The sequence below is a fragment of the Schistocerca piceifrons genome, chromosome 3, assembly GCF_021461385.2.
Source record: "Schistocerca piceifrons isolate TAMUIC-IGC-003096 chromosome 3, iqSchPice1.1, whole genome shotgun sequence".
NCBI lineage: Eukaryota > Metazoa > Arthropoda > Insecta > Orthoptera > Acrididae > Schistocerca > Schistocerca piceifrons.
In genome coordinates, this window is record NC_060140.1 from 624,252,175 (window position 1) to 624,275,122 (window position 22,948).

The 22,948-nt window shown below is 42.6% G+C and overlaps 1 protein-coding gene and 1 pseudogene across 1 annotated transcript in view; both read right to left on the reverse strand.

The window, feature by feature from the left end:
* LOC124787719 (luciferin sulfotransferase-like) overlaps nucleotides 1-5,890 on the reverse strand; it is a 313,245-nt gene extending 307,355 nt beyond the window's left edge. The window contains exon 1 of the mRNA XM_047254564.1: nucleotides 5,605-5,890. The gene's annotated coding sequence lies outside the window, so the exon portion shown is untranslated. The remainder of the gene's footprint in view (nucleotides 1-5,604) is intronic.
* A 16,344-nt stretch (nucleotides 5,891-22,234) lies between these two features.
* On the reverse strand, nucleotides 22,235-22,352 carry LOC124790949 (annotated as a pseudogene).
* Between the last annotated feature and the right edge of the window lie 596 nt (nucleotides 22,353-22,948).

Genomic DNA, 22,948 nt, shown 5'->3' on the forward strand with positions numbered 1-22,948 from the left:
AAAAATGATACGGGTAATTACTCGTCCACTCCTGTTTAAACTAAGCTCCGTCCGAAAAGGCGTTGCACACGACAGGGCTTCAGTTCTAATCTACGCAGTTACATCCTTTTGGGTAAACTGCATTTTGTGACGTTGGGTCTGAGGACTATCAGTTCACCATAACGAAACCGGTAATAACGAAAATAACTTAAATAGTCGATGTCTTCCTTAATTTTATGAACAGTGCTGATGATTTTCCAATGTATCATTTCTTCTTATGAATTAGTACGGAATTTAGCACCTAACTAATTCAGGACGCACATAATGAAGCTAACGGTTTATAATCGAAATTTTGGAAAGCTCGATAAGAAGTGAAAGTTTTTCGCTATCCGAGATACAGGGTACCAAAAAAAAACAATCGACATCAAGCAGACAAGCGAAGAGGCTATTGAAAAGATGGAAAATATCCCTCAGTAAAAGTGTTTTATTTATAAAATATACAGAAAGAAAATTGATCTAATTTCCCCGAAGCAATACGTCTGCAGTAAGGCATTGTACAAAAGTGAAATGCGGACAGTGAGGAAGGAAATTAAGTACCGTAAATAGAAGCAACTTCATTTCAGTGTTACACAAGGATATTAAAAGTTAAGTGGTCAAACGAAGTATGAAATGAGGTGGTGCTTGAAAGAGAGCCTTCATGAAACAAAGTGGGCGCTAGCGGTGAACTTATACTTGCTGGCACTCGTGGAAACTTCGCCCGCTAAGAAAATCTGTTTAACTCTTTCCAGGAACTATAGCAGTGAGCGAGATGGGCTGGACACACATTCGTTTCTGAGTTCCTTAAAACAGCTTACAGATATTACTAACAATTGACCGTTAATATAACTTCTTAGAATGTACAATATTCACTCCCATAATCATAGATTTTGATGCACGACGCTATATTACATAATAATGATAACATAGTCGCCACTATTGCTTTTATCTGACCACCCAAGTGTTTCGCTATTACCGATCAATGCTCTCCTCAGAAATCAAATTTGGTGTCTGTAGACTGTCTTCAGTACTGCTGAATACATATTCTAATCCTCGTAGCTTCCGATTCCTCCTTTATCTACCTATCCCTTGCATCGAAGTGAGTGGTCTGATCTCGGACTGCTGCGACGTAAGAATCCATTTCGAGCCTATAAAAGGTATACAATTGGTTGATGGCTCATTTAGGATTAATGAAACTGACACAACCATTTAAGACAGAACACTAAATTTTGCTGAAAGAATCACTATAGAATCTGCTGAACTTCTGATATATTGGTATTCTTCATGCCTGTGTTTCGGCTGAAGTCCGATGAGACACACCACCGTATCGAAGAATGCTACCGCTGGAGCAGTAGGGTCCCTTACGACTGACATGCTTAATCTACACGTAGGTGAGTAAGGCACACTCTGGTGGCTTCATTGGAGGAGCACTGAGCGCATAGGGGCATAAGACCGTAAAAGGTTAAATGAATATACATGTGAATAAAACAGAGGGAACATTCTTAGACGATGCTGTCTGGCACTAATAAATATGAAACATCGAATATTTCGTATGAAAAGAACTGGTAATCACAAGATTCCCCTAGCAAGATAAACGTCCCATTGCGTGAAAAGGTACTAGAAATAAATAAAGAAGGCTAGAAGTTAATGAGAAGAATTAAGAGCAACGTAGCTGCCAAACAAGAAGGATACGCGTGATCGAAAAAAAATTAGGTAAAGTTAGGGAAGTAATGTAATGTGACAACAATTCAGACTTGCAGAAGGTGGTCGAAGCAATTGAAAAAGTCAGCTAGAAGAGGGAAACGTAGGTTTTCAAATAGAATCATGATTGAACAAGCTATCTATGGAAAGCAAGGCAAAGAGAACACGTTACAGTTACGAGCAGAAACGATAAACGTCTAATATTGAAAGTACTAGCAGGCAATAATTGAAATTGACAGTGTGAACGGGTGTACGTAATATTGCCCAAAGATTATCCTACAGCTTTAAGAGAAGCAGCGGAAAACTCTGCTCTTTGAAGCAAAGAAATGCTTATAAAGGGAGCAATGAAATAGCTTAGAACGACAAGGACTCCAAGGAAGGAGCTGCTTTAGGGGAAAAAAGTTTATTTGCTGTGATAAAAGGCTACAAATAAAAGTGTAAGGGCTCTGGAACCGTATGGCTGTGACGCAGAGATAACGGAACTATTACCTGAGGCCTGTGTGTGTGCGTAAAACAGTATCGGTAAAGGGAAATATATTTTACTTTCCTCTCTTTCAGTACTAAAGTAAAATTAAACGGATAAATGTAGAATATTGACCCTGAAGCGACACGGAGATATCTGCGCTCAGCAGATGACCCATCACTGTGGCAAAGTGCAAACATGGGCCTGAGATAAACAGATGACGATACTAACTGCCAGATGTGCTCTTCATGGAGGGTAGCACAAACAAACCACAATTAATTTTGTAAACTAATCGATATCGCCAGTGTCACTTGCAGAAGTAAAGTATCATGCTGTCGCAGCAATCAAATGCAATTAGAAAAGACCTTAAATGATTATTCAGTATGAGAAAAGCGGTTTCACTTGAAATATTGAAACGAATACAGAAAAAAAAGTCTTAATATTTGATAAAATCTTTATGGGAATAGGAGATCAGTGTAACTCTCGGTAGTTAACATAATTAGACTTCATGAGGTGTGGTGTCACGTGTGACTGTTGCTGTTGAAAGAAATTACCTGTGATCTCTATTACTAAACGGGCACCCGGAGCACGGAACACGGTACTAGCAGCAGGTAGCCTATTAAACGTCTTCCAGGGAAAACAAGAATTGGATTTTCAATATTTTATATAATTAACATCGAATTTAATAATTTAAAATGCTCTCATAATCTACTCGTTAAGAGAAATAGTCTTGCGTTAAAGTTTTAACGCAGTAAGACAAGTAAGGCCCTAAGACCACCAACTACGTGTGTGCCCTGAGGCAGCTTAATTTACAGCATGAAAATTGATGCAGTAAGGCTTCAGCATCGGGCATAACGTTATAATTTATTATTTCTACACTACTAACTTCATCCACAACGAGTTTTGCAGTCGTTATCCATGTACATCAATGAATATCCCTGCAAAATTATATCATTGTACATCAGATAGTCAGGAGATACGACGTCATAAACATTGAGATGCGTAAAAAACTGGTATGCATATTATTATGCATATTACCAGCACTACACTCATCCATTTTCGATAACGAGAGCGCTTAGCGGCATACAACTTACGTTAAACTTAATTTCAAACGTTTTGTAAACGTCTTCTCGCATTCATGCTTAACTTCAAATATTTCACATATTAACTCATTTGTAAAGTAATCACACTCTTAAAGCTGTTTTACGCATCGGGGTCCGACTCTTAAAGGGATGGGTGTGGCGGTTTACTGGTATATACCAAACAGGAGTTGTTGAGCGGCGAAATATCGGTTCACGCCAGCGCTCGTTTTACGGATGGCATCATTTAGCTGATTGTTCGAAACTGGTCGGTGAACATCCTGTTCAGTTGCTGCATCTGTAAGGTGAACATTATCGGTGAATCATTGCATTACCGATAAAACCAGTTCTCTTTGTTTCTAACTTGCTGGGGTAACAAACAGAAATCATATTCTGTCGTTTCGCTTGTAGTAGTAAAGTGAAGTATTTATGACGCAGTACCTGTGGCACACGTGAGAAACGGCTTTCAAACTTGTAACGGCAAGAAATTCATAGTTCTCAAAGAGATCGACGTTGAGGGTGTGAGTGAAGATGTGAAAAGATCCAAAATTATATTCGGATTATACATGTTGTAACCGGCACAATTGCAGGCATTTCTGTTGGTGACTGAGGGCGATAGATACAGACCAACGTTACATCTGTAGTTACGTCATTTGCAGACTATTAGTTACGGCCACTACAAGTTTTATGTTTTAGGGTGGGTAGTACCTCCAAGTACATGCGAGGTGGCGCAGTGGCTAACCCAATGGACTCACATTCGGGTGGACGACAGTTCAAAACCACGTCCGGCCATCCTGATTTAGGTTTTCCGTGATTTCCCTAAATCGTTTAAAGCAAATGCCAGTACCGTTCCTTCGAAAGGGTACGACCAATTTCCTTGTCCATTCTTCCGTAATCCTAGCTTGTGCCCTGTCACTAATGACCTCGTTGTCGATGGGTCGTTCAACAGTAATCTCCTCCTCCTCCATGTGGCAACAGCAAACCATCAATGCTTATTTTCCCCCAGGCGGCAGGTCAGGTGATTTGAAGTGTTGCCACTTGGATGTAAAATGGTTATGTATACTAACAGCTGTGGTCCACTTAGCGCTGCAGTTACGACCGTGCAGAAAATATGAGGTAATAAATTATGTGACGTGTTCTTGGGAAGACTGTCCGATACAGAGAAAAACAGCAAAAACACACTCATGTGCACACATGTTAAGGTATCACGTATAAAATATCTGTAATTACACTCGTTACACGCTGTATTTTAATAAGTGTTGCTAAAGCCTTCCGTCCGGTAGGCCCGTGGCCTGAAGCAAGTCTTTTACGCACAATTGTTTCTAGCTGACGCCACTTCAGCGACTTGTGTGTCGATGAGGATGATATGATAATAAAGATAACATAACTCACTCCCCGAGCAGAGAAAAATCTCCAACACAGCCGGAAATCGAATCTTGGCCCCTCGCATGGCATTCTGCCGCACTGAGCAGTCAGCTATAGAGGCGGACGTTATTACAATACTTTCTCTCGTACATAAACCTCGTAAAAATCTTACATTATAGTGAATTGTTGTATTTACTTCAACTAATACATTGTACTGCGTGATTTTAAATTCTCGCTAAGCAATACGTAATGAGGGACACAGATGCCGCATAAGTGGCTTTCTGTGAGGCTAGCTTTGTCGACCCTTGAATCGATCAGATATTGAAACACTCCAAGTTGAAGTAACTAAACGAATTTCTTGAAGGTGGAATGAAATAGAAACAACAAAAGAGAAGTCACAATGTTACCAGCAAACATTGTGCACGATTGCAAACAATAAGCCAATTCTGAATTCAACCAATGTATTTCAAAACATAAGACATGTACAAATATAGTCAACTTCTGTAACACTGTCTACATCATCACACATACTACTTATCTTTCCGTCATCAAACAGAACAACGTGAACCGGAAACAGAACATATTTTAAAAGTTAGCAATACAACGACAAAAACACTAGCATATAAAGATTCACTGAATTGTGCTCTCTTATTAAGTGTCCGCATGTGTTGGTAGAACACAATGAATGTCAGTCAAAGGTTTTTGCCTACGCGTTCTTAAGGCACAGACAGAAGTTATATGTTTTGGGTAAGTCCAGGATACTGCCAAATGTGGCATAAACTAATTTTGTATAACATGAGAAAAACTATTTCCTTGGATGTCCAGAGTGCCGAAATGAGTTTCGAGCGGCACTAGCTTCAGTAAGTTCTTGATTTAACTCTAGAGACACCAGGGGACAATATAGAAATATCAACATGGTTAGCAGATCTGCGAGAGGTCGCTTGTTTCAAGCAACGTGCAAGATATTCGAAAAAGACATACCTGTAGGTAGAGCGAATACAATGACGCTAGAGAGGGAGTGAGGAACAACGTCCCCTGAGAAAGATCCAGAAGCAGTTTCCGAAACGACAATACAGCTGTCTCCTCTCACGGAAGTCGTCTGCGCGGCTGTTGGTTCCCCACAGTTCCTGCAGCGGACGCGAGAGTCTTTTGGCGCCGGTAGCGTGAGGCGATGGTGCTGGAGAACGGCGGCAGTTGTGGGAGGCGTCGTGTTGTACTGGGACTGTGGTAGGCTGTCGGAGCGCGAACTGGCAGTGGACGCACCGCGTTCTCAGCGGTCTGTAATCGCGAGCGTCCTTGTGCTGCTATCGCGCGTCGAGTTCCCCCCACCTCATCTCGTCCCCTCCCTCCCGACAGTCCCAATTAAGTGCCACACTCGCACTGGGTCGCTGTGTTGACAAACGCCAGATGCACGCGGCGTTGATCGTGTTACTGGCACCCTAATTGTCGCACCACTTATGCGTCCGTTGTCAGCAAGCTGCTGGTCGCAACGCAGCACTTTGCACTTTCCTATATTAGCTATGTTTGTAAACCAGCGGCAAAATGCTCCTGTTGGAGCACCAACAAGGCGAATGTGTTCCTGTTTAAATGACTCCAACAGAAAAGTGGAATACTAGCTTCGTCAATCTTCATTCCGCATTCTTCAGGAAAAACTTTGGTATGCGAACATATTCGCGTTCTTTTAGCAAACAGCATTCTAGATCCAAATCAGATTGGAATCCATATGATCCCGATATGCGCAGCGATTGTTGAATATATGCAATGGAGAAAAGAACAGTAATTGATCGCAAAATCCGTCGTTATATCACAGCAGATCTAGATTTCAACTGATACATAGTCATCTTGAGTGCATGTAACAACTGGCGACGTTAGTCCAAAGTGTCACGTAGTAAAAATTGTTGCTGGTGTAGAGCGTACAGGAGTCTGAGTTCATGTTAAGATTCCTGTAGGCTCCTGTTTACTACCTGACACTGGATTAACGTCAGCCATTGGCATATGCACTGAAGTTGACCTTGTAATAGTCGAAATCTGGATTAGCTTAATAAAACGACTTAATCTGCGATCGGTTGCTGTTCGTTTCTTCACTGTATATTTTAGATTCTTTTATCCTTTAAGCCCTCATATTCAGCATCTCTCTCTCACTGCCACTGTATACGTATATTTCACTCCCACTGTCTCCATACTCTCACACTGACTTATAGTGTATCCCTCTACAACAGTCTCCTCTCTCACTCACACCGTCTTCATTTGTCTTTGTTTCTCACTGCCACTGTTTGCACCATACCTTGGCAGTTCAAAATCACTTTTTTCCGCATGTGTCTAAAATTTCGGCTCAAAATGCACCCTCCCTGATACCTATGTGTTACAGTTCGCCGATCTGGAAGGTTCCACACGCCGCCAATTCTATATACTGTTTACCATTCACTTAATTTTTCATATCCACTGACTCCTCTCTATTTTGTTCCCACTGATTCTTTCGCCATCGATCACTCTTTCTCTTTTACCGCCACAGTCTCTCACTGTCACTATCTCTTCTATCTTTGTTTCTCACTGCTGTCGTCTTCACCATCTATCATCATATTTCACTGCCACATTATCTCCACCGCCATCACTGTCTCTTCTCTCTTTGTTTCTCACTGGCATGTATTCTCCCTCTTCAACATCACTGTGTCTTTGCTACTCTCTTTCAGCACAAAATAACCAATGAGTTCGCATGCTAAAATTTTTATGAGGAGGCGGAACGAAGACTGAGAAAGCTGGTTCTCTTCTTTTCTGTCATAGTCTTTTGAAGAGATGTTTTCACTTTTTCTGTGCTCAAACCGGAGCATTTCTTCCGCTTGTTGTCTTCTTTTGCGTGTACAGTAGGGTGTCCTACTTACATAGAAAGAATATTGTAGGCAAGAAGAGTTTTGACAGTTTATTTGTGTACATCGACACATTATATACATTTGCTCATCGTTCACAATTCTTCCAAAAATATGATTTGAATCTTAAAAGAGTAAAAATGTTATTAGAATTATTTTACTCAATTTGCAGTCTTTAAACTTTACATACTTTTTTGCAGTCAATTTACCTTCTTTTCAGGGATGTAAAGATTCTTTTTAGCCTTTTTTTGTCACTGCAGTACCACTAAGGGCATCTTTGGATAGACATGATTATCCATATACTTTGTGTCAAAATGTTCTATTGGTGAAAAAACGCTGACTGAATCATACTTTGGTTTTCTCAGAACCCTTGCGATGATCCTGAACTATTGTCATGTGTTCACTACATCAGTTAAAACTACATTTACACCTCAGACCAGATATTCAGTACATATTTTACGTGCATAAATACGGTAAATCTGAACCTCTGGATCTCGGCAACAGATAATGATACCGAATACAGCTTCGAAGCTCCCAGAGAACACCATCTTAAGAGCATGCGACAAAAATTAGACGATATGCCACAAATAAAAATTATAAAACTGGCCAGCCCCGCAATTGGTACTCTTCGTACCTAAAAATCCGTGTTTTTTCAGGAACTGCCATCGAACAAATGATGCTTTTGTACGCCGCCTGAGGTTATCCCTAAAACACTCCTAATGCCAAAGAAACAATCGATTCGCTCAATTTTCCTGGGCTGGAGAAAGAACGTAAAGATTAAATTTTGACTCCGTACTGTAGGATAGCTGCTTATGTCGTTTCTCTGACAAGTACAAAAATTTTCGCTAGGCCAGGGACTATCCAAAACCCTCTAAAATCACAGTTTCGCCCGCAGCTTTTCCAAACATGTTGGCTCTGAACTGTCGTTCACCGACAAATTTCCACTGTTATGTTCGTAGCGAGTTAGATGCCGTGTCATTCTAGTTCAGTGTCTAAAGCAGAACAAGATGAAATTATGGTTTCACTGTGTTCGTCCGTCAATCACAAATAAAGCTGCAAATTCACATAGTAACATCCTCGTATGAAGAAGATATTTTAAAATCTTTTGTGGTCATTTTGTGGAAGACGATTCAAATGGCTCTGAGCACTATGGGACTTAACATCTGAGGTCATCAGTCCCCTAGAACGTAGAACTACTTATACCTAACTAACCTAACGACATCACACACATACATACCCGAGGGAGGATTCGAAACTGCGACTTTGTGGAAGAGCTGGTCCTGTCATCCTGCACGTCTTCCATACTCTACCCGTCTTTAAAGCAGAACACTGGAATTAAATGGCGAGACAGCAGTGCTGCATAAAATAAAGTAAAAAGTACGATCATTATTGAGGCCAAGGACAGCTGCATAGAGCGCTGGCTGAAACACTGAAATTAACAGATGCATTTTAGGTTTCTTTAAATAGTGTAGCTAGTGAGGAGCTTGGTGTAGTAAGATGGAAGGACACAAAAAACATCACTTCATCCAGAAACAATAATTTATTAATATCTTCCTGTAAACATTTTATGAATTTTCATTTTGAGGCTTTAAATTGGACAAATTCAAGGAAATGAACGAATGTTTCCACTGAATCAGTAATATTTGAAATTTAAACAATTTTCAATTAAGGTTTGAACGCGTGGCATTGGGTCGACCATTTGTCAGAATAATTTCAACAAGACACAACCTGAAAATTCAGCCTTTATTAGAGCACACAGAAAATTTTCGGTCGATGCATGTTGCCACACACAGAAATTTTTCAGTTGACACACGTTCCAAAGAACAATACATCAATAGTCAACACAACTGAGACCTGTATAAAACTTTCTCGGACTTCTAGACGCATCAGTTCAGGGAAAAACCTCGAGCTTTCGACGATTACCTCGATCGTCTTCGTCAGGAGCTGCTGTGGTGGCCTTATATAGCCCTTACACGGCTCGTGATTGGTCGGCAATCCCGCACTGCAGTCACAGATGGTGTCAATGTCCGCGCTGTTGGCGCTACCGCTCCCGTAGTAGCGTATACTTTGTAACGGATGTCTCTGCTTCTTCCCTGCATCGACAGCTCGCTTCCATGCACTGCTAAGACTGTATCCGCTGAAGTTCTTCTCGTATGTTCTTATTTCTACAGCAGCTATAATTACAGAATTCAGTACGTGGAAGCATGGAACAAAACTTTAGTTTCATCGAAATGTATTTTGTGTTTGTTAATAAGGTTGTGCTCCTGCTAAAGAAGATGCTACTCCCTGTTAAGGATACCTGGGATTTATAACATCCCTCGTAAATGCGGAAACAATTACATCGGTGAGTCCATTCGTACTGTTTTTGACTGCTGTGCAGAACATCAACGGCATGTTAAAAATCGAGAACTGGAGAAATCTGCAGTTGCTGAGCACAGCCGTCTGAACAAACACAAAATACCAGATTCATGCTTCTACATACTGGGATTCTGTATTTAAAGAGGCTGTGTAAATACGACTGTGCGAGAAGAACTTACGCAAATATAATGTTAGCGGTGCCTGGAAGCGAGTTCTCCATGCAGACAAGAGACAGAAATACTGGCCGCAATGTTTACGCTACTGCGTGAGCGGTGGCGCCACCATCGCAGAGGTTGACATCATCTGCGACCACATTGCGGGTAATTATCGACCTATCCAAAATCCTATGTGGGCTTTACAAGGCCACCACAGAAGCAGTACAGACAGTCTGTTGCTCCTGACAAAGAAGATGAAGGTAATCGTAGGAAGTTCAAGTTTCAACCCGAACTGACACGGAAAAAAGTAAAACAATGTTTTATACGTACATCAGTGCCATCGCGAAGGACTTCGTTCTTAAAACAGAAATCTGTAAGCTCAGCAAATGAAACAACCAATAGACATACATAACGTATGGATCTTAGCTAACTAGGACAAATAAAACTTGAACCTTTTTACACAAAACACGCAAATGACTCAGATTGGTTGCATAAAAGGCTGCATAAGTAAAACTTGGACAACAACGCCCACATCACTTGAGCTAAAACAACAAGCAAGTAAATGACTCCTGAGTACCATATTAAATGAAGCAAAAGCAGCATAGATATCGATAAGTTAAAAACTGGGCTCAAAGCCATTAAATAAGGATAACTCTGCCATTAACGGACGAAAGATTTAGCACTACAGGTTTATCATCGGTAAAGAATTAATTTAATTCAAACCTAAAACAAACAATGTAATAATCCCTACAATACAGCGGATATTTCAGAATGCCCCTACAGTCTACAAACTACTGTCCTCACCAAGCTAATCCAATGGGCGACAATGACTACGACTCAATAATTACAATTTGCTGGTGCACTCGGTAGCCATAAGCAGCAGGTTAAATTCCTGTGCCGTCATCCACCAAATCCGAGCGCTGTGCTTCTCCGAAGCAATAAATTGATAAAATCGAGCCACCCACTCGCTCGAAATAATACTTTGTTCCAGGAATTTCTCATAGCGTCCATGTCGCACAAGAGTGTCTGCCACTGCTCTTGGGTGACCATCTCCAACCATCTGTGGTAAACGACGGTGAGGTGATCCGGACCACCGTTAAGTGGGCGCCGAAGGGCCGTGCATGTTGCCTAGGGAGTTGTGATCCATGCCGGTGCTTAGCTACTGTCGCGTTTGTTTATATTTTAAAGAAGCGCACTGGTCATTGATTAACGTGGACTATATAATAGATTATAAAATTTAATTCAACTTACGACAGAGTGCGAATGTCCTCAGCAAATAAACATCTTGGCGCTGTGTTTGGCAGTAGTTAACATTTTCCATCATTTATTTTATTATTTTACTTATATATTTTACGTTTAAAGTGCATAAATAATGCGAAATAGTTAAAATAACAAAAAAATTCTGTCGCGCACTTCTGATTTTCTGTTATACGAACTGTATGCTCAAGAATTCCACTGGTGTTGATGGCCTTATTACTTGCAAGGATCCTGCGGTGCAAGGATCAGGCAGGTTGTTGTAGACCAGGAGATGTGGGTCCTGGAGGTCTCCACACTCACAGGGCTCGTCTCCCGTCATGAAGGCCTACGTTCTGAAGTTCGTCTCGTCTTGCATCGTGACAATCCTGTCCGCAGTCGGTTTAGTGCCTTCCATGTCACATACGGCAGATGAAAGCCTGCAGCAGGTTGCTCATTGATGTGCACATCAATCCTTTTGGTTAAGGAATTTTTTCAGAGCTCTCTTAGACGAGTCGCAGGATCTTACGGAATTATTGACATTGTAGGCATGAATCTGATCTTTGACATCAGTAGATTTCTGTGGATTATATCCAAACAGGTGGTGCCTGGCATAGATTAAGGGCTTCTTTTTTCTCCTTTTCTGCGACTAGTCAGCGGATACCAGATCGCCTTATACCCGTAATTTGATCAATTTTGATGATAAAAGTTGGTCGTAGGCGGGTATTCACAATGCGTCCAGGTTTTATAATAGTATTTTGACGCTTATGAATCACCAAGTAATCTATAGTCGTTTGATTACCCTGAAATGCATATCCTCTCATTATTCTATTCTTCTTCTTCTAATGCGTCTTCTTACCACGTCCATTCTTATTCCTTCACTAATTTTTATCTTGATGACGATGTTGTGGAAAATGAGAGGGGGGACAACATTAAGGATTACCTTAGCCAACAGTGGGTATCCAATGGCTGATAACGATGATACTGGAGAAGACTTAGTCGTGCAGGAAATCAATGTCGCAGGCGGAAGCAATTATTAAAGAAGGCTTATGTGGACGAAAGAAGCTGATTACAAAATGCTGATTCAAACGGTGACTTGAGAACTGTCCCTCAGCCTGGAGCTCTTGTCAGGTGTTGTTCACAGAAGAGATAAAGAAGATCGAACAAAGAGTGGCCGGTTTTCTCGACGCGAGACAGTTGCGGGAAAAGTCAACAAATTTCAGTGGCACACGGTACAGGAGAGGCGTTGTGCATCACGGAGATGTTTACTGTTGAAATTCCTGAGCTAGCTTTACAAGAAGACTGCGTCAACGTATTACGTCCTTCAGCAAAAGTCTCACGAAATGACCATAACGAGATAATCAGAGCGCAAGAACACTCCGTCAACATATTACGTCCTTCTACATGCGTCTCCCGAAATGACCATGACGAGAACATCAAAGCACAAGAAGACTGCAGCAACAGCGTCCTTCCACATACATCTCGCGAAATGACCATGACGAGAAAATCAGAGAAAATAGAGCTCAAAGGGAGGTTTCTCGACAGTTATTCTTTCCACGTGCAGTTGCTGAATGGAAGGGGAAACCGACATACGATAAGGCGCGTAGCGCTGTAAAGATGCGGTAGGAAAACAGAAGGGGAACATGCAACAACTCTAGTATTTAATTCGATAAAATGGAACATAATATGAGCGAAAACGTACGTATTATTTTCTCCATATTAAGTACTATAGTTACTCAAAAGAACATCTATACAAATTTTATGGATCAATTGTCACCTCACATGTAGATCTGAAATGTAATCACCTTTTCCCGATTAGAAATTATTGAGAGATATCATAGGTAATCAAGGGATAAATATCGTTTGTTTGTTTAATCCCTAGAAAATGTAACGAGCGTAAACGGAACAGAGAATGTTCTTGTATCCATAATGATACCGTGTGCAACAGCAACAGAAAAAATGTTTACTAATCAAGCATACCTCAGGCTGCAAATTCAAATCGGACCGTGTACCCTTGAGTTGTAATGTCGCCTTTGATTACTAAGTGCAAGACTGCCCTTCTTTAACAGCTGGTTATTTTTAATACTTTTTAATGAAGCAGAGGACACGTATTTCTTCAACACCGTGTTAACGCAATATATATCGGTAGGTGTTTACACATTAACAGCAAGTGAAGTAATTAGAAACTTCTGTTGTTGTTTATATTGGTGTCTTTCTTATAAAAAAATATTTTTCGTTGAGTACCGAAATGTCGATGAAACAAGACATCAGACTTCTTCTGTCTGCCACAACGACATGACAGACAGGCGGACTCTTGCAAACACGTTATAGGTTGGGTCACAAGCAGCTCAACAGATGCATCTCTGAGATCACAAGAGGGCCGATTAGGTAAGGCGACTGTCAGCTAAAAGGCGTTTCCGGCAGTGACGACGTGCACTGCCTCAGCTGCGGTAGTCAACGAATTTGTAGGCCATAGAGCTAAGGACAGACCGAGAGATCAGTAGTCGTTAATGGCCGTGGCACACATTCTCAGAGTGGCCGTGAGCGGAGAGCCAATCGGCTGGGTGAAGGTCGTTTCATTCATGTAGACCTGCCATCTGAGTGAGTCACGCTGTAATACGCGTCGTCTCCATACGTCGTTAATCCCGCCCGCCTAGGGGCAGCGACCAGGAAACGGTGACTATGGAAGACAACGAGATCTGCATCTGCACTGTTCGGCACATAGTATGATGCGTATTAGCGGCTACATAGCGTACTTTTTGATCTGAGTCAGTCTATTAAACGGCTCCTGGTGGAATATTTTGAGCATTTCTACACGTTACTCTTGCTGTTCATCTCAAACTGCTGCTTGAGTTGTAACCAATCACACATTTGTGACATACAACTGCTAATGTACCTGGAGGTAACAAATGCTTAATTTGTTCTTCTGAGTGGCTTCCCATAGTAAAAGGATCCTCCATTTTGAGTATCTCAGCAGTCTCGTTGGTTCTCGAGGCAAAAACCATACAGGATTAATGCCACCATAGCAGGAGGAGAGCAGTGAATGTTCCGGCCATAACTGATGACATCAGCATCAGTATTCCTGGAACTGATGGTATCAGCATCATCATTCCCGGAAGCTCTGATGCTAGCATCTAGTGCGCAAGCAGCTTTGCTTGTTGTATCCCACTGACACCAGCATCAATATTCCCAGAATTGATAATATCAGCAGCAGAATTCCCAGAATTCCCTGCCCCACCTCTGCATCCACAGCTGTGCCCATCATGACAGCTTTCATCAACGTCATTGTGCTGTCTACTAATAACGTGCGAGGTCACCCCTCCCCTCAACCTTAGAGAATTTTTAACTTTTATCACTCGATATCTTTGCAGCATTATTTGTCGTCTGTACTTTTCCCAGTAAAAAGTGCCGCAAGGAGCAGCAGCAGCAGTCAACTGGAAAGAAGGAGACTATCTGCAAGTATTCTGTCTTACTATCTCTACTTATTATTATCATTCTTATTGTTAATGTGTTTATTACGCTATAGCTAGGTTTTATTATTCTTATAGGCGAGGACATGCAGATGTTCCTGTCTCAATCACTGCAGCATCAGTAACAGCAGTCACTGTCCACAGGATCATTCCCCAACCTTTAAGACCAGGTGTCACTGGATTATGCTATAGCATAGTCGCAACTTGAGTATGAGCTAAGTGCTAGCAGAATACTGCTATTCACGAATACACAAAGTTTTACTTTAAGTGGATATAAAACTATAGATAAAGACCTAGCACCCCAGGGGGACTTCGATGTGCTGATTGAGATAGAGAACGATCAGTGTCTTGGTACTAGAGTTCAGTATGTGAAGCATTAATAGGACTATCTGTGTAGCACATTAGAGCTCAAAGAGAGAAATATGACTATTGAAGACAATCGATAACATTCTCGTATTAACATTGCATGTTGAAGTGTGAGGTTTCAATTGTCAATATGTAAGGAGACGTAGTGTTTGAGTTAAAGTGTGGAGGTATAGTCATATATATTAAAAATTCAAGAATTATGTATTTAAACAACCTGTACAATGCTTTATTTATTTATTTATTGTTTCGTGGGACCAAATCAAGGAGAAGTCTCCATGGTCATGGAACGAGTCAATACATGAAATTATAACACGATATTAGAAACAGATAAAATGAAATATAAAAAAACATATTCAGGTGACAAGTCGTAAGTTTAAATGGAGAAAATCAACAATGTAACACTGGAATTTGCTTAATTTTTTAGCTCTTCCAGGAGCTCCTCGACAGAATAGACTTAAAAGAGTTTGGGGTACTGCTAAGATTTTTGAGTTCTTGTGGTAGCTTATTGAAAATGGATGCAGCAGAATACTGCACTCCTTTTTGCACAAGGGTCAAGGAAGTGCATTCTACATGCAGATTAGATTTCTGCCTAGTATTTACTGAGTGAAAGCTGCAAACTCTTCGGAATAGGCTAATATTGCTAACAACAAACGACATTAAAGAAAATATATACTGTGAGGGCAATGTCAGAATTTCCATATTTTTGAATAGGGGTCGACAAGAGGTTCTCGAACTTACACCACATATAGCTCGAACAGCCCGTTTTTGAGCCAAAAATACCCTTTTTGAATCAGAGGAATTACCCCAAAAAATAATACCATACGACATAAGCGTATGAAAATATGCGAAGTAGACTACTTTTTGTGTTGAAGTGTCACTTATTTCAGATACTGTTCTAATGGTAAATAAAGCAGCATTTAGCTTCTGAACAAGATCCTGGACGTGGGCATTCCAAAACAGCTTACTATCTATCCGAACGCCTAGGAACTTGAACTGTTCCATCTCGCTTATAATATGCCTATCCTTTCTGATCAAAATATCGGTTCTTGTTGAATTGTGAGTTAGAAACTGTAAAAACTGAGTCTTACTGTGATTTAGCATCAAATTATTTTCCACAAGCCACGAACTTATTTCATGAACTACATTATTTGTTACTGTTTCAATATTACACACAAGATCCTTCACTATCAAGCTGGTGTCATCAACAAACAGAAATATTTTTGAATCACCTGTATTACTAGAAGGCATATCATTTATATAAATAAGAAACAGCAGTGGCCCTAGCACCGACCCTTGAGGAACACCCCACTTAACAGTGCCTCATTGGGACTGAACATCACTACCACTCTCAATATTGCGGAGAATTACTCTCTGCTTTCTGTTCTTAAAGTAAGAGGCGAACCAATTGTAAGCTAATCCCCTTACTCCATAATGGTCCAACTTCTGCAGTAATATTTTGTGGTCAACACAGTCAAAAGCCTTCGTTAAATCAAAGAAAACATCTAGCGTTAGCAACCTTTTATTTAATCCGTCCAAAACCTCACAGAGAAAAGAGAATATAGCATTTTCAGTTGTTAAACCATTTCTAAAACCAAACTGAACATTTGACAGCAAATTATGTGAATTTAAATGCTCCAGTAACCTTGTATATACAACCTTCTCGATAACTTTAGCAAACACCGATGGCATAGAAATAGGTCTACAATTGTCAACATTATCAATGTCTCCCTTTTTATAAAGTGGCTTCACTACCGAGTACTTTAATCGGTCAGGAAACCGACCACTCCTAAAGGAAAACTTACAGATATGGCTGAGAACTGGGCTAACATACATAGAACAATACTTCAGTATTCTGCTAGATACCCCGTCTTATCCATGAGAGTTCTTGGTCTTCAGTGATTTAATTATTAACTCAATCTCCCTCTTGTCAGTATCATGGAGGAGCATTTCAGGTAACAGTCTCGGAACACTTTTTTCTAAGAGCGCTATATGATTCCCTGTTGGGACTAGGTTTCTATTTAGTTCACCTGCAATATTCAGAAAGTGATTATTAAGTACTGTACATATATGCGACTTATCAGTAACACGGACATTCCCACTACGCACTGATTCTATATCCTCGACCTGTCTCTGCAGACCAGCAAATTCCTTTACGACTGACCATATGGTTTTAATTTTATCCTGAGACTTAGCTATTCTATCTGCATACCACATACTTTTTGCCTTCCTAATAACATTTTTAAGCACCTTACAATACTGTTTGTAATGGGCTGCTGCATTTAGATTTTGACTGTTTCTAACGTTTTGGTATAATTGCCACTTTGTTCTACAAGATATTCTTATCCCTCTAGTCCGCCACCCAGGCTGCCTGTTTGTGCTAGTACCCTGTTTTAAACGTTCTGACTGAAAGCAACTTTCAAAGAGGGTGAGAAAAGTCTTGAGAAAAGCATTATATTTATCGTCTACTGTATCAGCGCTATAAACATCTTGCCACTCTTGTTCCTTTATAAGGTTTACAAAGGTCTCTACAGCAACTGGATCAGCTTTCCTGAACAGCTGATGACTATATTTAACACGTGTTGCAGCACAAAAATCTTTTAAAGTTAAAATTTGTGCATCATGATCTGAAAGGCCATTCACCTTTTTGCTAACAGAATGCCCTTCTAGTAATGAGGAATGAACAAAAGTGTTGTCTATGGTTGTTCTACTGTTCCCTTGCACTCTCGTTGGAAAGAATACGGTTTGCATAAGATTATATGAATGAAAGAGGTCTACCACCATCCTCTTCCTTGCACAATCACTTATACAATTAATATTGAAGTCACCACATATAACTAACTTTTTATTGACTGTGGCAGAGACACGCAGTCGTTGGTGTCCTCATATCAGGCATTCTGCACGGGTACAACTGGGCCGAGTGCTAGGGAGTCTCTCTAGACTAGACCTGCCGTGTTGCGGCGCTCGGTCTGCAATCACTGATAGTGGCGACACGCGGGTCCGACGTATACTAACGGACCGCGACCGATTTAAAGGCTACCACCTAGCAAGTGTGGTGTCTGGCGGTGACACAACATTGCTCTCCCGCAAATCGGCGTACGGTTGTGGTATAAGGCCTCCGCCCGCCGTGGGGAAGACAACATGTTGACGTATGCGACGAGGTGGGGAGCCTAACAGCAGACGAGGCTGTGCCACCCGCACCCTGCTATTCGGATCGCGGGGAGCGAGGGAACGCCTGAAAATCTAGTCCAGGGTGCACGCCAACATGCGGTGTATGCGCCCGTAGAGACACAGGAGGGGCCGAAGGGTCGATCTCCCATCGGGCCGGGGCACCCGACGGGCGAAGACGACATATGGTCCGGAGCGGGCAAGAGTTCCATGCCGGAGGACAACTGGTCCCGGGGAGCGATCGGCGGCGCGTGACCCAGGGGGGCGCCCGGCGGCTGCAGCGATGCGTCCACTGCGGGCGTCGCCGGCGGGAGAACAGGCGGCGGCGGCGGTGCGTCGCCATGGGGCAAAATGGAAGGCAGCGTCGGTAACACCTGGGGCTGAGGCGAGCCAGTAGATGGGTCCCCGGGGCGCTTACCGGACGGCACCGTCGCTGAAACCAGACGGGGAGCGGCAGATCCCGTGCGACGACAGAGGCGCAGCTGATTGAGATGCCGGCGCATCTCACCAGATGCCTCCATAACCTGATACATAGCGCGTCCGAGGCAGCAAAGAATGAGCCCTTGGAGCGAATGCCGTGAACCTCGATAGTGGCGGTAGTAGACAACGTCGCCTGGGACAAAAGCAGGTGTCTGCCGCTGCACAGGAACCGGATGCGGCGGATGTAGCAAAGACATCAAGGTTCAATGAGGGCGACCGTGGAGCAACTCAGCCGGCGAGCGACCATCCCGGGGCTGAGAACGATACGAGGACAAAAAGAACAATAACGCGTCCTCCCGAAAAATGCGACTCTTTTAACTTCAACATCTGTGACTTGAAAGTCCTGACCAATCGTTCAGTGGCACCGTTTGACTGTGGCGAAAACGGCACGACGTCAGATGTTGAATACCATTGGCCTTGCAGAATGACTGAAATTCTGCGGACATGAATTGTGGGCCATAGTCGGAAACAGTAGTCTGTGGAAGACCTTCAATGCAAAAGATAGCAGATAACGCTTGGATGGAGGCAGATGATGTCGTGGAAGACATCTGGACAACAAAAGGAAAATTACTGACTGAATCTATCACAACCAACCATCGAGCATTCCAGAATGGACCAGCAAAATCGATGTGTAAGCTTTGCCAAGGGAAAGTGGCTTTTGGCCATGCAAAGAATTTCCGCGGTGGTGCTGATTGTTGTTCGGCACACGCCATGCACATATTCGTAATCGCAGCATCGATTCCGAACCAAGTACAGTGCTGACGAGCAAGTTGGTTCGTTCGCACAATACCCCAATGTCCTTGGTGGAGAAGCTTTAAGACAGAGGACTGTAACGAACGTGGGACCACGACCCTGGACTGATCATTATCAGAACGCAACAGCAAAACACCACGTCGAACAAAAAGTCTCTCCGTGTGAGCAAAAAATCGGTGAGCCAACGGGTCCCCGATCTGTGACTTTCACAAGGGCCATTGCATAGCAACAAAACGCAAAACCGTAGCAAGGACAGGGTCGGCAGTTGTGGCTGTAGCGAAACGACAAAAATCAATCGGAAACGATTCGACCACATCATCGGTTTCCGAATCAATGAACATGCAAGATAGTTTGGAGGAATCGAATGCCCTATCCTCAGCAATGGGCAAACGGGACAACGCATCAGCGTTTCCGTGCTTAGCAGTGGATCGATACAAGATATCGAAGCGCTACAGCTAGAGGAAAATAGACCAGCGAATGAATTTCTGCACTGTACGTGGAGGCACAGGCTTGCTCGTATGAAAAAGCGATGTCAAAGGTTTGTGGTCTGTGATTATGGTAAAGGGACGACCATACAAGAAGTCATGAAACTTTGTAACACCAAATACGAGAGCCATTGCTTCTTTCTCGATCTGTGAATAATTTCTTTGCGCAGACGAAAGCAAGTTGGACGCAATGGCAATAGGGCGATCGTGCGATCCATCTTTGTGCGCAAGCACAGCACCGATCCCGAAATCCGACGCATCCACCATCAACAAAAGGGGCTTCTGGGGACCGAATGGCTTAAGCCAAGTATTGGAAAGCAACGCCGATTTCAACCGGCGAAAGGCGCGTTCGCATTCCGTCGTCCAGATGAACGGAACACCTTTATGGCGTAAACGATGAAGCGGAGCTGAAATGGAAGAGGCATGCGGCACATATCTTTGATAATAATTGATTTCTCCCAACACACTCTGTAGCTGCTTTAAATTCTGCGTCGATGGCAAGTCTTGTATGTCACGGAGGTGCGTGGGACTGGGATGTATGCCTTGGGCATTGAGTACATGTCCTAGGTATGGCAAGTCACTAGCAAAAAACACACATTTGTCCTACCGTAAGCAAAGACCATTATGTCGCAAGACCTGAAATAATGTTCTGAGATTGGCGAAATGTTCCTCTTCTGTCTTTCCGGAGATCACAATATCGTCCAGATAGTTTGCTGCATTAGGGACCGACACACAAACAGTTTGTAGATATTACTGAAACAATACAGGGGCGGATGCACACCTGAATAGCAGTCGTTTGAATTGATACAAACCAAGATGCGTGTTAACCACCAAAACGTGCTGGGATTCTTCGTCCACCGGTATTTGCAGGTACGCATCTGCTAGGTCCAACTTCGAAAAATATTTGCCCGGGCACAGTTTGTCGAAACGATCTTCCATGCAGGGTAAAGGAAAAATTGCAATAACTAGTTGTGGATTCACTGTTGCCTTGAAGTCCACACAAAGTCTCAATTTTCCCGAAGGTTTTGGCAAAATTACTAAGGGTGATGCCCTGAGAGAAGCCTGCACACGTTCAATTACACCTTGTGATTCCAAATCGTGTAATGTTTTTGCGACCACATCACGCAATGCGTGGGGATCATTGCGCACTCTGAAAAATTTCGGTTGCGCGTTTACTTTTAGTTTCAAATGTGCTTTATATTTCTTAGCACAACCGAGGCCCGGTGCAAAAAGTTCTGCAAATTCTTCACATAGACTAGAAACACTGTCTTAAGGCACAGTCTGGTTCACTGATAGGACCTGATTTACTATAGACAAGCTAAACAACTGAAATGAATCGAAACCAAACAAGTTCACTGCAGAAGAAGAACGAAGGACGTAAAATGACACCAGTTTTGTTTGTCCTTTGTATGTTGCAAGAAAGCTGCACTGTCCTAACACAGGGATCTTTTGACCTGAATAGTTAGTTAACATAATATTTGCGGCACGCAACGGAGGTGTGCCCAGCACTTTGTAAGTGTCCTGATGGATCAGTGAAACTGCAGCTCTTGTATCGAGCTGGAATGGCATCACTTTGCCGTTAATGTCCAAGTCTACAAAACGTTTATTGTCCTGCTGACGACAAGAGCGACTGTCTCGTGCAACATGAATTGACACTGGTACAAAATCACTTGCAACTTGACGGGAGTTCCGGCGATGTCGACGCACACTATTTGTGGGACGAACACAGTCACTGTTCGAGAGAGAGGCCGTAGGCGGAGTGAAATGAACGACATGAATTTCCATGGGCAAGGTTCGCGAGCCTGAGTATCCTTGGTTCGATTCCGATTCCGGCACGAAGCAAAGGGCCTGGAATGGCTTTGAGTTTCAGATCTGAGCTTTTTCTGGCAAACACTCTAAACATGTCCATTTTTATTACAGTAAAAGCAAATATCTTGGCGTGACGGGAAATTCTCACGCGAATGTTTAGTAGCGCGCCGCGGGCATGATTTAAGCACTGCATTTGCTTTACGGCGCGGCACACGTGGGTGCGAACCTGGCGGCAGCGGCGCTGCCGGGCGCGAGGTCAGTGTACTGCTCTGTGCAGCTCTGAAGGTATAGATCTCCGTCTGCAGGACCATCCGACCACCGTGTCATCCTCAGATGAGGATGCGGATAGGAGGGGCGTGTGGTCAGCACACCGGTCTCCCGGTCGTTATGATGCTTTTCTGTGACCGGAGCCGCTACTATTCGGTCGAGTAGCTCCTCAATTGGCATCACGAGGCTGAGTGCAGCCCGAAAAATGGCAACAGCGCATGATGGCCGGGATGGTCACCCATTCAAGTGCTGGCCACGTCCGACAGCGCTTAACTTCGGTGATCTGACGGGAACCGGTGCATCCACTGCGGCAAAGACGTTGCCCTCTGAAGGTATAGTCATATATATTAAAAATTCAAGAATTATGTATTTAAACAACCTGTACAATGCTTTATTGACTGTGGCAGAGACACGCAGTCGTTGGTGTCCACATATCAGGCATTCTGCACGTGCACATTGCAAATACAAATCAATTAGAACAGAGTATGGATGTCTACGTTTATACAACACAAAAATATGCATCTGAAGACAATATAAGTGCAAAATCTGTGAAGGCTGAATTTACTGAAGGAATGCCTGCATATCTAAATTTTTGAAAATAGTTACAAGTCATTTTCAACTTCTCTCTCCATAATGAACAGTCCATTAAATTTCGGGCATGCAGCCGCGCAAATAAAATTTCTTCCACTGATATTTCGGCCGCGTATCGTCCGGCCATCCTCAGAGTGAGTCACAAGACTCATGACCAGATGACAAGCGCGGCCTTATATGCTACACCGCGGTGGTACTGCACAAACAACACGCACCATTGAAGAGAGATGTGTGGAGCATCGAAGATGCTCACGCTTATCACAGCCAGAAAAGTCAGATGTGGCAGAACATTGTACTGAAACAGCACATTCCATGAATTACAGTGATGT